The sequence below is a fragment of the Lontra canadensis genome, unplaced genomic scaffold (assembly GCF_010015895.1).
Source record: "Lontra canadensis isolate GAN:19392208 unplaced genomic scaffold, GSC_riverotter_1.0 scaffold149, whole genome shotgun sequence".
Classification (NCBI taxonomy): Eukaryota; Metazoa; Chordata; class Mammalia; order Carnivora; family Mustelidae; genus Lontra; species Lontra canadensis.
Window position 1 is genome coordinate 1,879,149 of NW_022631143.1, and position 13,903 is coordinate 1,893,051.

General features: G+C 39.2%; 1 protein-coding gene across 4 annotated transcripts in view; it reads right to left on the minus strand.

Moving 5' to 3' along the window:
• The window catches only part of ARHGAP26 (Rho GTPase activating protein 26), a 443,583-nt gene that overhangs the window by 21,415 nt on the left and 408,265 nt on the right, over positions 1 to 13,903 (minus strand). The window lies entirely within an intron of this gene.

Sequence of the window (13,903 nt, forward strand, 5' to 3'; positions counted from 1 at the left end):
GATTTTGGGCATTGTGATGCTCTAAGTAAAAGCCCCACAGGGAAGGCAATGAAAAAATGAGGAATAGAAATCTTCAATCTGTCATTTTGTTCTTTGATGGGTAGCTGATCAAAAGTTTGCAGGGGAAAGGTTAAAATTACTCACTGAAATACAGCTTGTGACTTTTAACTGGTCACGCTAGCCCTTTGACTTATTTCTACAAATTATACAAACAAACATCTTAGCAACTCCATAAAATCACATTAAATCACAGATAGTGGGAAGACCAATGACTGAGAAAACAATGTGGAAATCGTCCAGCCACAACACCCCCTGTAGTCCTGAGCCTCAGCCGACGGCTGGAATGTTTGATCCAAGCACTTTAACGGGGGGAAAATGACAGCAATCCAATTCCAGTGCAACAGACTCTCTAAACATAGCGCGATTTAGCAAGAACGCATAGATGTTCTACTTAATGGGCCATTCTCAATTCAGACATGAGATCTAATAATGGTCCTAATTACCTCTGGTTGTAACATTCATTCTCATGGAAATATACAGTAAAACCTATCACATGAGTTCACCAGAAATCACAGACTAAATGAATGAAACACTTACTTAATGCCATTATGTACATTATATTTCTAGAACATAAATTCTATAAGGGCAAGGATTTTTATCCATTTTGTTTACTGATCTATCTCCAATGCCTAAAATAGTGCCTGTAAGTATTCAAGAAATAATTACTGAGTAAATTAATAAATCTCATTTAACTTTCCCAACAAGCCAAGACACACAAAACAAATGTGGAAACTTGGGGCCAATTTGAGGCTTGCCTCTAAGTGACAGACCCCGTTCCCCTAGCCCTCAGCCCTGGGCTCTGGCCACCACAGTGTCCTATCTCTAGGGTAGCAGAACCGGCTCTTTTCCTTTATGCCGTGCCAAGCTTCCTTATAGGTCCGGTCACAGCACTAGAAGCCTTCTTAACCACTGATTTATGAGTTTCCTTTAGATCCCTGCCACATTTGCAAAGGAAAATGGGAATGTAGCAACAGACAGATTCAATAAGAATCAACACATTGTAAATTCCCCAATCCTGCCTCCAGTCTTCTCTCTGGTAGATTCACATAGCAGATGGAATTCATATAATATAAGAGATTAAATTCTAAAAATATGGCTTTTTTCTCTTTTTCTCAAATAATCCAGCAAAAAGCTACTGAGCATACAATATGTTCAAACACAATAAATGGAAAACAATTTAGCATTTGCCAAGATCCCTAACCTCAAGAGTTCCCAATCTATTTAACAAGATCGGACTGACCAAAAAAACAACTATAACATAAGACAGTAAGATTTGGCAGCTGAGGGGTAAGTTACTCTCTTATTAGTTGAATACCTGCTCCTGCTTGACTCTGTCTCGAGTCCTGAGAGAGAGTGCTGCCTCATTTTAACTGTGCAGTCCTCACTTTCTTCTATAGCTGCAGCTGGTAAGCAAGACCTTGCTCTCTCAGGCCTCTCCCCACAACACACCCCTCTTGATAATGACCTAGCAGGCAAGGCCTGGCCATGACTTCCAAACAGCAACCCAGTCCAGGAACCCAAGCTCTGACCAGGGAAAATTTGCAAGTTCAAGAGAGCAAGCAGCCCAGGCCAAGAGGCCTGAACTCATCTGTTCCTCTGGTCAGTGGTCAGCACAGGACAATTAAAAAGTCCTTGGACTTTTTGTTTGTTTGTATTCTTTTTTTCTTTTTAGTGGCTTTTATAAGTACAAAACACCTCCAGCTTCCTATCTCATTTGTACAAGAATCATGCCTTTGGCTAAAGGCATAGCTGGGGACATACTCTATGAACACAATGTGGGCTCTGAATGTTTTTTCACATCCATGCCTATCAAAGTGGTTCTTGGCCAGTAGTACATGGCTGAAATTATCTGGGGGTACAGTTGGAATTCCAAGGTATTTGAAACCATTATAAGAACTTACTCTTCAATCTCCATGTCAATTATTGTAGTACTGTCATTTTTAACAATTAATAAGATTTCATTTGTTTGCTTGTGTTTTACTCATAGCAGTGACATTTATTTGCTATAAAATGACCACAATTTAAAATTTGTGCTGACTATATTTTACTGTAACAATAAAATGCACAATCCACAGTACTCTGATTTTTTAAACTGCTGGAATTATGCTTTTTAGTCATTTGTGTTCAGAATCATGTCAATGAAACTCATGATCAGCAATACTATAGAACATGTGTTATTTATTTAATGATGGATGTCTATAGCAAAAGAATGACAATAATATGTAACTATTATTCCAAGAAGCAAGGAATACATTTTATTTTAATTGTGATACAACTCAGAGAACATATAGGTGGGAAATAAGATCACACAGATGATGCTAATGGCCCAAGACTGTATAATCTTTCATTTTCCTTCAGTTCCAAAGTGTCTGGCAATAGCTTACTGAAAAATGACAACAGCAGACAAAAAAAAAAAAACACAACAAAACAAAAACAAACAAACAAACAAAAAACCCACAAAAAACCTCTCCCTTAAAAAAACCTAAAACAAAACACACAAACAATAAAGGTCAGCTTGCTACTGGCTCTGAAGCTGCTATCAAATTCTCACTTTCCCTAAGGAGGCCAAAGATAACAAATGACTGAGGTTAGGATAGGAGAAAGTAATTTTGTAACTACAGTCTTAGCAGATGAGCCCCTAAGGCCTCTCGACCATCCTCAGAATAAGGCTGTGAGTATCTGAGCTGAATGCCCCAGCACATTTTTTCATTCCTGGGGATCTGCCCATGCCCTACCCCTCTCCCCGCCCCCTTTCAGGCCAGCTACAACAACAACAACAAGAGCTTAAACTTTAGCACGAAATGAATATTTGCTGTTTTAATTTGGATTCAGCTGGAAGGCTTATAATAGTTTAGTCTGCTGGTCCACAGTGTCCTCAAAAGGAGTCATACAGTCCCAGTCAGTCCTGTTGACATTCACTGGACAGTGAAGAAAGAACGGTTTAGGAAGATAAGGCTCAAAGGCCTGGCAGCATGTTGGGTTGTGGCCAATAGTTCAAGTACAGTGTGTGGCATTATCATCAGCTTGACACCCTTCTGTGGTGACTCATTTGAATGATGGAATGTCTGGTATACCAGCCAGGGCATGCCTGCCTTACTATGGACAGTGCTGCCCCAGCAGGCTCCCAATCTCATCATGCACGTGGCAGACTCAGGCTAGTCTCTACTCTATGGCTTTTAAAACCTGGTGCAAGATGAGCAGTAAGCTGACCATTAAGAAGAAAGCTATTCTTTGAAGATTCTGATACTCAAAATTATAGATGGCCTTGTAGAAAACTAGAAAATACCAAGAATCAAGAAAAAGCAATATAATCATAATTTATAACCACTGATAATCATTATTAATATCTTGGCATATCTTCTCATTTTGGGAGGAATAAAACTACATAGTAGCCCGTTTTTTTCCCCCACTTATTAAAGCATTTTTGAATATCATTAAATAGCCTTTGCTATCACATTCTTAAAATGGCTAGAGGGGTATTTTATCATATGGTATATACCCTGACTTATGCAACCTTCCTCTTATTATGTATATTCAGATTATTATGTCCCTCTAGCTATCATAAAGAGTGGTGCAACTCGCCTCCTTGTTGAAGATCACTGAATGTATGTTTCCTTAGCGTAAATTCCTGGAAGTTACATTACTGGGTCAAAGGCTAGGAGTCCTTTTTAAGGGTATTGATACATCCTAGCAAATAGCTTTGCACAACGGTTCTTCGGAACTGCATTCCCACCAACAATTCCTGGAGGCTGTCCCTTCCCTCTCACCGTCACCCGAGCAGCAGGAGGCATCATTAAAAAAAAAAAAATTAGACTTTTTCTTTCCCTGTTGGGCTCTACTCTTTCTTAGCACTTCTAGTGATGTAAAAATGAATACAATTCCCTTCTCTTGTTCTGTTTCAATCTGGAAGCAATGTTTAATTTTCCAAAGGGCATTCTGCCAAGAAGGTAGTATAGGGAAGGACACAAGCAGGTAGCCAGAGAAGACAATGTAAACCTGGAGAGTTAGAGCCCTCGTCAAATGGTGTGGCTGACCCAAGGGAGGGTGGGAGTGACAGATGCTCAGCCTACTCCTGGACTCTTAAAGATGGGACTAGCTAGGAGGGATGAGGTATAGAAGAGTGTCCGGATAGTCTTCTGCCAGGGGTGTACTATGGAGAAGTAAAAAAACTGGCATTTTCTCCTCTCTGCCAGGCACTGGACTGTGATCTATGGCCCAGGTTCCCAGTCACATATGTTGGGCCTGGGCAAGGACTGTGAGATCACTAGCCCAGGACTGACCTTAATGTACCATCAGTCTTCTCTTCCCAATAAAGTACAGAATAGGAAGGTGCTATTAAATCCAAGGGGGTATGCTTGTCTTTTCCCCCACCCCCTGCCCTTTCCTCCTATGAGAGATCAGAGAAAATTCCATGAAAACCAATAATGTCCTATTTAATCTAATCCCAAATCAGTGAATTCTTCTTCCTTGGAAAATATCCCTTTATGTCTTGATTTAAGGCACCATAAAAAAAGAAGGGATATCAAACCTCAGCCAAGAAAAGAGGGCCAAAAGGAATACTGATAAAATGGATAGTGGTGAATCCAAGCAAATGACACAAAAAATGATTTTAATTTGTTAAAAAACTGAACCACATATTTTTCACATGTGTCTGCTGAAGCTGTGTCAACACAGAAATCCTATATATGTCCCAAACTAGTGAATTTTCAGTATGTGCTTCACAGTCTAACTAGAGGGAAAACACACATGCCCCTGAGCTGTATCATTCTGTGTTCTTTTGACTTTTACCAGTATGCATAGTATTTACAGATTCTTCCCCTCATCTAATATACTACCTAATATATCTTAATGTGCATTTTTATCCTAATGTATTATCTATTTTAATGTGCATTTTGATCCTGTCAATGACAGTCCTGATTCTTATTTTAATGAGACAAAATGGTAAAATCCCCTTAAGGCCTTAGAAATTATAGGCAATCACTTTTAAGACAGTTTTTAAGTGATTGGCTTTTAAAATAGTTCAATTCATCTAGAGTGTAGTAGTTCCCTTTCTTTTCTGAAGCATAAATTTCAAACAAAATTTAAACTCGGATGGAGTGTGCTGGGCATGGCAAATAATTCCATGATTTAAACAAAATTCAAAATCTTAGAATAGAGCATCTGTCATCCTTAAGGTTCTCCAAGTCAGTAATTTGAAACTTTTCATGTATAATAATACAGAAATGGGAGGCAGAAGGGAAATCTCTGGATTGGAAGTAAAGATGACTGGACAACAGTTCCAGTTCAGTTGCTCAGTGTGCAGGGAAAAAAGCCTTAAGGGAAAGGACCAGCGAGGGTAAGAGGGCCAAATACCTCCACTGTGCTTCATGGTGCAAAATATTGAATAAGCAGAGTATTCTTTTCTGTTAAATCTGAGGGTAGTCCCTCAGGCTCTTTCAGTGCCACATCCCAGGTACATGAGAATTGATTTTTATGTATTTACTCTCTTTCAACTGAAAAAATTTCACAATTTATTATTTATTGAAGTTATTTGTAAAGAAAGGCTGAAGCATTTTGGGTCACTACAGAGAATGCGTATGCTCACACTTGCTGTTTCAAAGATTTGAACAGTTGCTGAGAAATCACCAAACTTCCTTACTATCTTAAATTGAGTGCAGTACAATTGTCATTTCCTCTATAATGAAGACATCGCACAAGCAAATGCAGTCACTGTAATTTAAAAAGAGAAGGAAAGGAATAGTGCTGCCAGGTTCAATCTTACTACTGTCCTGAGGTGTAACTTAAGGCCACCATTCTAATGCTAGGGATATTTAAACATTATTCTTAAAATACATCTGCAAGGAGGAAACTCTAACTACACCTCAGGGGATTGAGAGCGGGGAACTAGGTGGCATGGATTTAACATTCACTTTTTAATTTTATTTATACTGTTTTAATGTTTTAATCATGAGGCTATATTATTTTGTAATAGTGGAAAGCACTCTTCTATAAATGATGCTAGGATAATTGGATATCTGTATGGTAAAAGTAACACTTGATCTGTCCTTCATATCATACCTAATATACGATTTCCAGGTGGATTACAGATCCAAATGCCGAAGGCAAACAATAAAGGTTTTAGAAGAGAATAACTCTGGGAACTTGAGCTTGGAACATATCCAACAGAGCCTATAAAGCAGTAACCATAAGGATAATACAGATATACTCAACTACATTAAAATTAAGAATTTGTATTTATCAAAAGACAACATTAAAAGAGAGTAAAAAGGCAGCTTACAACATATAAATAAACAAAGGGCTTATAACCAGACTCAACAAAGAGTTCCTACTGATCAGTAAGAAACAGACAGACAACCAAGGGGGAGATGGCAAGCAACTTGAACAGGGACTTAAGAAGAGAAAATGCATCCAGACGCCTGGGTGGCTGAGTTGGTTAAGCACCTGTCTTTGGCTCAGGTCATGATCCCAGGGTTCTGGGATCAAGTCCCACCTACATCAGGCTCCTTGCTCAGTGGGGAGCCTGCTTCTCCCTCTGCCTGCCGCTCCCCCTGCTTCTCTGTGCACTCGTGTACTCTCTCTCACGCTCTCTCTCTCTCTCTGACAAATAAATAAAATCTTTAAAAAAGAGAGAGAAAAAATGCAAAAAAAAAAAAAATGCTTAACCTTGCGGTAGTCCAAGAAATGTAGATTAAAACCATAATGAGGTAGATTTTCACACATACCAGAGTGACTAAATAGCTAACACCAAAATGCTGAAAACACCACGTGGTTGCAACATGTGGAATGTCAGAGCTCTACTACTTTATTGGAGGGATGGAGACTGCCACATCCACTCTGGACAGTTTGGCTTCATCTGGCAAAGGTGAAGTGATCACCCTCTCTGATCCAGCAGTTCCGTTCCCAGACATACTCCCTCCAGCATGGCATGCATGTGTGCCTCAGAAGAGATGCATAAGAATGTGCACAGCAAATTATTTGTAAAAGCAAGAACAAGAAAGCCGGAAGTTCAGCAAAAGAAGAATGGAGAACGACTTTTAGTATATTAATATGATAGTACACTCTACCATAATGAAGATAAATAAACTAACGACTAATTTTAAAAAATGAATGAAGGACTCTGAAAACCACTGAACAAAGGAAGCCAGACATAAGAAAACAAAAAATTGTGTTTTAAGGATGCATACAGGTGATCCTTATTATTTGCAGATGCTGTGTTTGTGAATTCGTTTACTGGCTACAGTCTATTTGTAACCTCAGAATCAATACTCATGATGCTTTCATGGTCCCTCATCAACACCCACCCGCAAAGCAATGCAACACCGGAGTCTCTCTAAAGCGCCCAATGTGCACAATGCCAGCTGAGACGGCACGAAGGGATTGTTGTTTCGGTTCTCCAGAGCTTCTAAGTACAAGAAGGCACGGATGTGCCTTATGTAGGAAACATGTGTTTAGTAAGATTTGTACAGGTATAACTTACTGTGTTGTTGGCCATGCCTTCAATGGTAATGAATTAACAATGTTAGACACCGTATACAGATCAGTTGACAAAAATGTGGTAAAGGGGTGCCTGGGTGGCTCAGTTGTTAAGCGTCTGCCTTTGGCTCGGGTCACCATCCCAGAGTCCTAGGATCGCGTCCCGCATTGGACTCCTTGCTCGCGATGGACTCCCTGCTCAGTGGGAAGCCTGCTTCTCCCTCTTCCACTCCCCCTGCTTCTGTTCCTTCTCTAGCTGTGTATCTCTCTGTTAAATAAATAAATAAAATCTTTTTTAAAAAAAATGTGGTAAAGCCAGAGGCTCACAGGAGCATAACCCTGTACTTCCCCTAGGAGCAGTGGTTCAGTATTTGCTCATTCAGTATTTGTATTGACTCTATTGAACATAACTACTGGACGTAACAATGATCTGTATTTAAGAGACAAAAATGCAAATAAGAACATGGAATTGATTACTGTAAACATCTGATCAGTGATTCCTTTTGTTGGGGGGAGAGGACTAAGAGAGGGAAGGAGAAAGCAAGAGATGCAGACACTTCTGGGGTCTTGGCAGGATTGTACTTCTTAACCTATGTGTAATCAGGTGGGTGTTTGTTAAACGATAACTTCTTAAACTGTACATTCATATTTCATGCCTTTTTTTATAATAAAAAACATGGGCAAACCTATCTTAAAACAAACCGATAGACAGTAAGTAGATCAACATATTAACGGCATTCTCTGGATGATGACAATAAAAGTAATTTTTATTTTTTATGCTTTAAACTCTCTTCCACATTTCCTATAGTTAATCTGTTATGTTTATAACCAAAAAATAAATGTCACTAATAAAAGCAATCTCCCTAATCATATAAGTGGCTACTTTTATTCTCTGGAGGAGGGATGCTTAATAGAGCCAAAGTGACAGTTCCATCTTTCTTGCACCAGTCTGTAGTTTGGGTTGCATAATACAGTTGGCAGCTCCCAACTGTTCGTGCTGTTTCTCTTCTCTTTTCAGTCAAATACAATCAACAAATATTTGCTGAGTACCTTCCATATATAAGAACTAATTTTCCCATCCTGCTCTCCTCACTGAGAAATGATGTTGGGTCCTCGAGAGACATTTTTATTTTGGCAAAGTTATTACAGTAAATCAACGGTGTCTTCTTTTCTCCCAACGATGGGGAAGTCAAATAGGACAGTTCCAATGTCACATTTGAGTAAGCTAGACAAGATGTTAACAACACGGGCTGTAAGTCACTGGCCATCTGGCATACTTTTCTATAAGGTCTGCTTGCAGGGAATATTTCCTGTTTGGACAAGGGGGAGGAAGAGGAGGGAGAAGGATTTACTAAGAATCTCAGTGTCCACTGCTGAAAATAAAGGAGTATCTAAAATTAGCAGTGGTGGCCCAGGACACTTTAGCTTAAAAGTAAACCCTAGGGAAAGGAGATTCCCTGAATAAAAAGGCTGAAATATTTCACTATGTTCAGAACTCTCAGCAATAGAAAAAGCACTTTTGCTAAGGATAATATTCAGGACGATTAAGTCAAATTTCTGCAAGCCTACAAATCCTTGGTCTGGATACCACAAAAGGCATGAGGCAGAGAGATAAGCAGAGATGAACTTTGGTGAAAAGGCCAACAGTCTGACTCTCTTTTCCTCCTCCCAAGCAAATAGCTGACTTCCCTCTAATTCTTGTGTTTATTCAATAGTCTAAACATGTGGAAAATTATTTCTGATTTGATTTCAACCCACACAAACATCTTCTCTACTCCATTTATTACCTTCCATGCCTGGCCTTGCTCCTTCAGTGTGACCATGCACAAAACCTGCATCTTCCCCTGGACCACACTCTGTTTCTACAAAGGTTGGCTCAGGCTGCCCAACAAAGGAATGCAATCTCACTAGGTTTCATGGTGATTTTTGCCCCTTGTTCCTTTGGGTCTGAGTTGCTTATTGACTTGACTAGAAAAAACTTCAAATGATTTTCCAGCAAAGTCACCCTTGCCAGTGGGGAAAAAAAAAAAAAGAGTTTTAACATCTGTGCATAAAAACAAACTGAAGGAAAATGATTTCTATATTCTGCTCTAGTTATTATACTCTAAAACCAAAAACCCACTGAGAAGTCAATGAAAATAGACACAGCAAAACACCATTAATTCTAATCTTACAAATATATATATATTTGTAATTATATATATACATAAAATGCATTTTCAAATATGAGGCAGATACAAATTACTCTGCAGAATCTTTGGCAAATTTACAATGTAAGCAAGATGTTCAACACAGATACTTAAGAGGACCGTTCCCAAATCTGATCCTGTCTACTCTTTGCTTAGAACACTTCAGTGTTTCCCCTTTCCTCCGAGGACGAAGACCAATGCCATCTCACCTAAGACTACACAAAGACTCTCTAGCCTGGTCTCTCTACCTTTTTACCATTCCAATCCATCCTACCTCATGTTGTAACTACATGAACCTCTTAAACTCATAGCTCAAATTTTGAATGAATAGCAATTTCCTTCTCATAAACTTCTGACTATCTATTGCACAAAGAATAAGGGAGAGTGAAAGATGTAGTTACACAGTTTATTCCTGGCCACTAGTTTTCCCCCTCCCTTTCTTCTGTTCCACAAGTGATACAGGTGGAGCCAGCGTCCCGTGGATTTCATTACAGGGGCAGGCGTGTGATCCACTCTGGCTTGTCCGAGGGCCCCTTTCCTCTGGACACAGAAAATGGGTCAAGGATGGACATGCAACTGACCATAGTTCCTCCTTGTGTTCCAACATACGAATGCTCTTCTGGAAGCAAAAGCCATTGGCTTAGTGTGACCAGAGATCTTTTTTCCCATTACATGGCAAGCATCTGTCTGCAAATGAAGTTTGTTTGTTTGGTTTTTGTTTTTGTTTTTGTTTTGTTTTGTTTTTAAAGGAGGGAAGAAGAGTCAAGTAAAATAATAATTTGGGTTCCTGGATCCAGTACTGCTCGAGGTTAGATCCACCCTGAGATTTCCCAAAATTGTAACTTTTTAACTTCCACTTTTTCCTTAGGCCAGTTGGGTTTCTGTCATTTGAAGGTCTTTCATAATACAGCCCCAATTGCTCTTCTTAATCCAGCTTACTTGCTTTTATGCCCTCAGGGATTTCCGAGTCAGCAAACGTTTTCTTAAAGGGTCATATAGTAAATATTGTAGACTCCCTGGACTGAGAGGCAAAACTGAGGGTATTAGGTAGTTACTTACATAACCATTTAAAATATAACAGCTGAACAATGTAAAAACCATTCGCATCTCATAAGCCACAAAACAAAAACAAAACCAAAACCAAAAACAATAGACAGCTGGCTGGATGTGGCCCATGGGCCTTAGTTTTCCAACCCGCTGCGTTCTAGCCAAACAGTTTTATTTGTGCCACGGGGGTGCTTTCAGCTTTCCATTACCATGTTCTTTGCTGATGCTGTTTTCCCACCTGGACTGTCTCTTCCCTTGCCCCTAATTAATGCCCATCCACCAGTCAAAGCCCATTTTCAGCGTGAACTCCGACATGAGGCTTCTCTAGTTATCACAGTAAGTTCTATACTTCTTTGAATCCTCAAGCACTAGCCTTTCCTTTCTGGTCTTGCAGAAGGGAAGTTATGGTCCTCATCTTATATCTCTTGTACACTATGATGCTTCCTAAGTTTCTTTGGAATTGACAATATATAAAGGTTTCATTAAAAAAAAAAAATAGACCCCACAGGATCAAAGTCATTAAGGAAAGAAAAGGAAATAGGGTTCTACCAGAAGCCAAGCATAAGGCCCTGGTAAGCCGGGCAGCTAGATATTCCTGAGTCAGAATGATCTGATATCATAAAATGTAAGCATATCTCAGTCTAGTGCTGTCATGATGGCTTGCATTCTTCCCCCTTTGCTCGCCTCGGATGGCAGTGCCTGACAGGTATGACGGAAAGGGTGTTTCAAACCTTCTGCTTCTGGCAGGGAGGGAGACAGGCACACTAGACTGTACTCTGATGGACTCCTGTGTTTCCATATTTAATTTTGGTCACTTGTTGGCATTATTCTTCCTCCTGACTACTGGGGAGTGCTGCCCAAACCTAGTCATTTGCCCCAGCCTCCTAGCTTTGGCTGTATCTGTGTATCATGTGTACATTTAATACAGAATATCCTAATATTTTTTTAAAAATTGATCCCTGTAATAAAGCAGAAGCATCCACTTATTCCCTTCTAAATCATTCTTATTAAAATGAAGAAAAAAGGTCATCCAGGCATTATTTAAAATGTTCAGGTACCTCAGTGTCATAAGACTTAAATTTTGGAAATTTCTGTTCTTGGTTATCTTTTTCTTTCCTCTAGTAAAAGTACAGCATTTATTTTTCCAAGACCTATTTAGTTATTCTAAAAAGCAAAATTAATTAATAAAAAACTTACATGCTGATTCCAGGCAAGGATTTAATGGTTATTTAACATTTTTGCCTCTTAATTCTGCTTTCATTTGTCAATACTACATCATCATCATCATGTCAATATTTACTCATTGTGTTTACTATTCTTGGAAGAAGAGGATATTAAAAAATAATTTTATTGAGGTATAATTTCATAGTATAAGGGTCACCCATTTGAAGTGTACACCACTGATAAGAGTTGTGTAGCCATCACCTATAATCCAGTTTTATGATGTTTCTATCAGCCCCCAAAAGGTCCCTCCGGCCACTTGCAATGAAGCCCTGCTCATGTTACCAGCCAGTGGCAACCACTGATGTACTTTCTGTCTCTAGAGATTTGCCTTTTCTGGACATTTCACAAAAATGGAATCATGCAATGTGTCTTTTGTGTTTAGCTCATTTCTCTGTTTTCACATGTTTATAGCAGGCCAAGAGCTTTCAAAGGGAAGGTGAAAATGATGATGGTAATAAGTGGTGAGTTCTAATTTTTATTAAATACTTACTATATATCAGTCATTCTGCCAATCTTTTCACAGGCGTCCTCTCAACTTTTCCAAACCACCTCAGGGATAGATATTATTATTCTCATTTTTCAGGTGAGAAAACAGAAGATCATTAAGTTTAAGTATCTTGGTTGCCTCAGGCCAAGTGGTTAGTGGACAATGAGGAGCTGGGATCTGAAACTGGTCCTAACTCTTAGCCACTAAACCATCTGCCCCCTCTTTAAAAAAAAAAAAAATCTTAAAATCAAATAAACTGAGCTCTTTCATTTAAAAAATATGAGTGTTCAACTCATGGGAGAAGGCAATGTATAGTTTAAAGTGCCGGGGAAAAAACCCTGTGAGGGCACCTAGAAGGAAAGGTTCACTATGGTGAACCTTCTTAGCACATCTGGCCTCCAAGGGGGCACAGAATCTCCCTTGTGCATGCCAGACACGCCACACCTGCTGCTCAGGTAAGCTGGAAGTGCCCTGCTCCCTGCAGCATTGTGCATATGTGCTCTTGCGCTCAATCTACTAAGACTTTTCACTTTATTTAGAAAGCATGTGTTGGAAGACATGAAAAATAATATATTTAAGGCTGTTTATGAGCAAGTTTCCTCAAAAAGCCTCAGAAGCTGGTCCATTTGTGCCATCTGTTCTAAGAGAAACTAGAAACCACCTGTCTGTCTGCTTGAGCTCCGCTCTTATCAAGGAAGTTGTAATTACCTCTTTGGTGAAGGATTTGAATCATTACAGTAAATCCCTTATTCAGCACATATTGTATTAGGAAGGCATTCTGACCCTAAAAACTAGGGCTTTTCTCTTCTCGTCCTGCAGAGACGCAATAAACCTCAGCTATTGGGAGCCTGGCAAGTGAACCATGCCTTAGCCTTCCTTGTTACTCAATAGTAAATACTAAACAAATATTTAGTGCGCACTTAATACATGGCAGTTGCTGTCGCAAGCACTGGGAACACCTCAGAAAACAAGAGGAGTGAGGCTTCTACTCTCAAACACAGCGTCCTGCAAGTCAGGCCATGTGGGGAAAAAAATATCAAAGCTTCTATTTGCATTTTTTATCTGATCCTTGTAAGATTTGTATTTTATATATATCATCTGATATATGTAATATAATAATTAGTAAGGTAGGTATGTAATTTATAAATAAGTAAATAAAAATAACTAATACATATTGGAGATACATGTCCCCAATATTTTTTCTAAGTATATTTTGATCATTTAAGTAACCAAAACAGTTCCTAGGAAAGTGTTACCTGTGTGTGTAATAGACAATAAAAAAGTAAACAATCAGGTAAGACATTTTAGCTGGTATGAAGAGCTATGAAGAAAACAAAAATCAGGACAGGATGAAAGTGAGCTCCCGAGTAGGAATGGGTGGGTGGGGGTGACGCGGGTTCTGTGTGGACAAGTCACTGCTCTC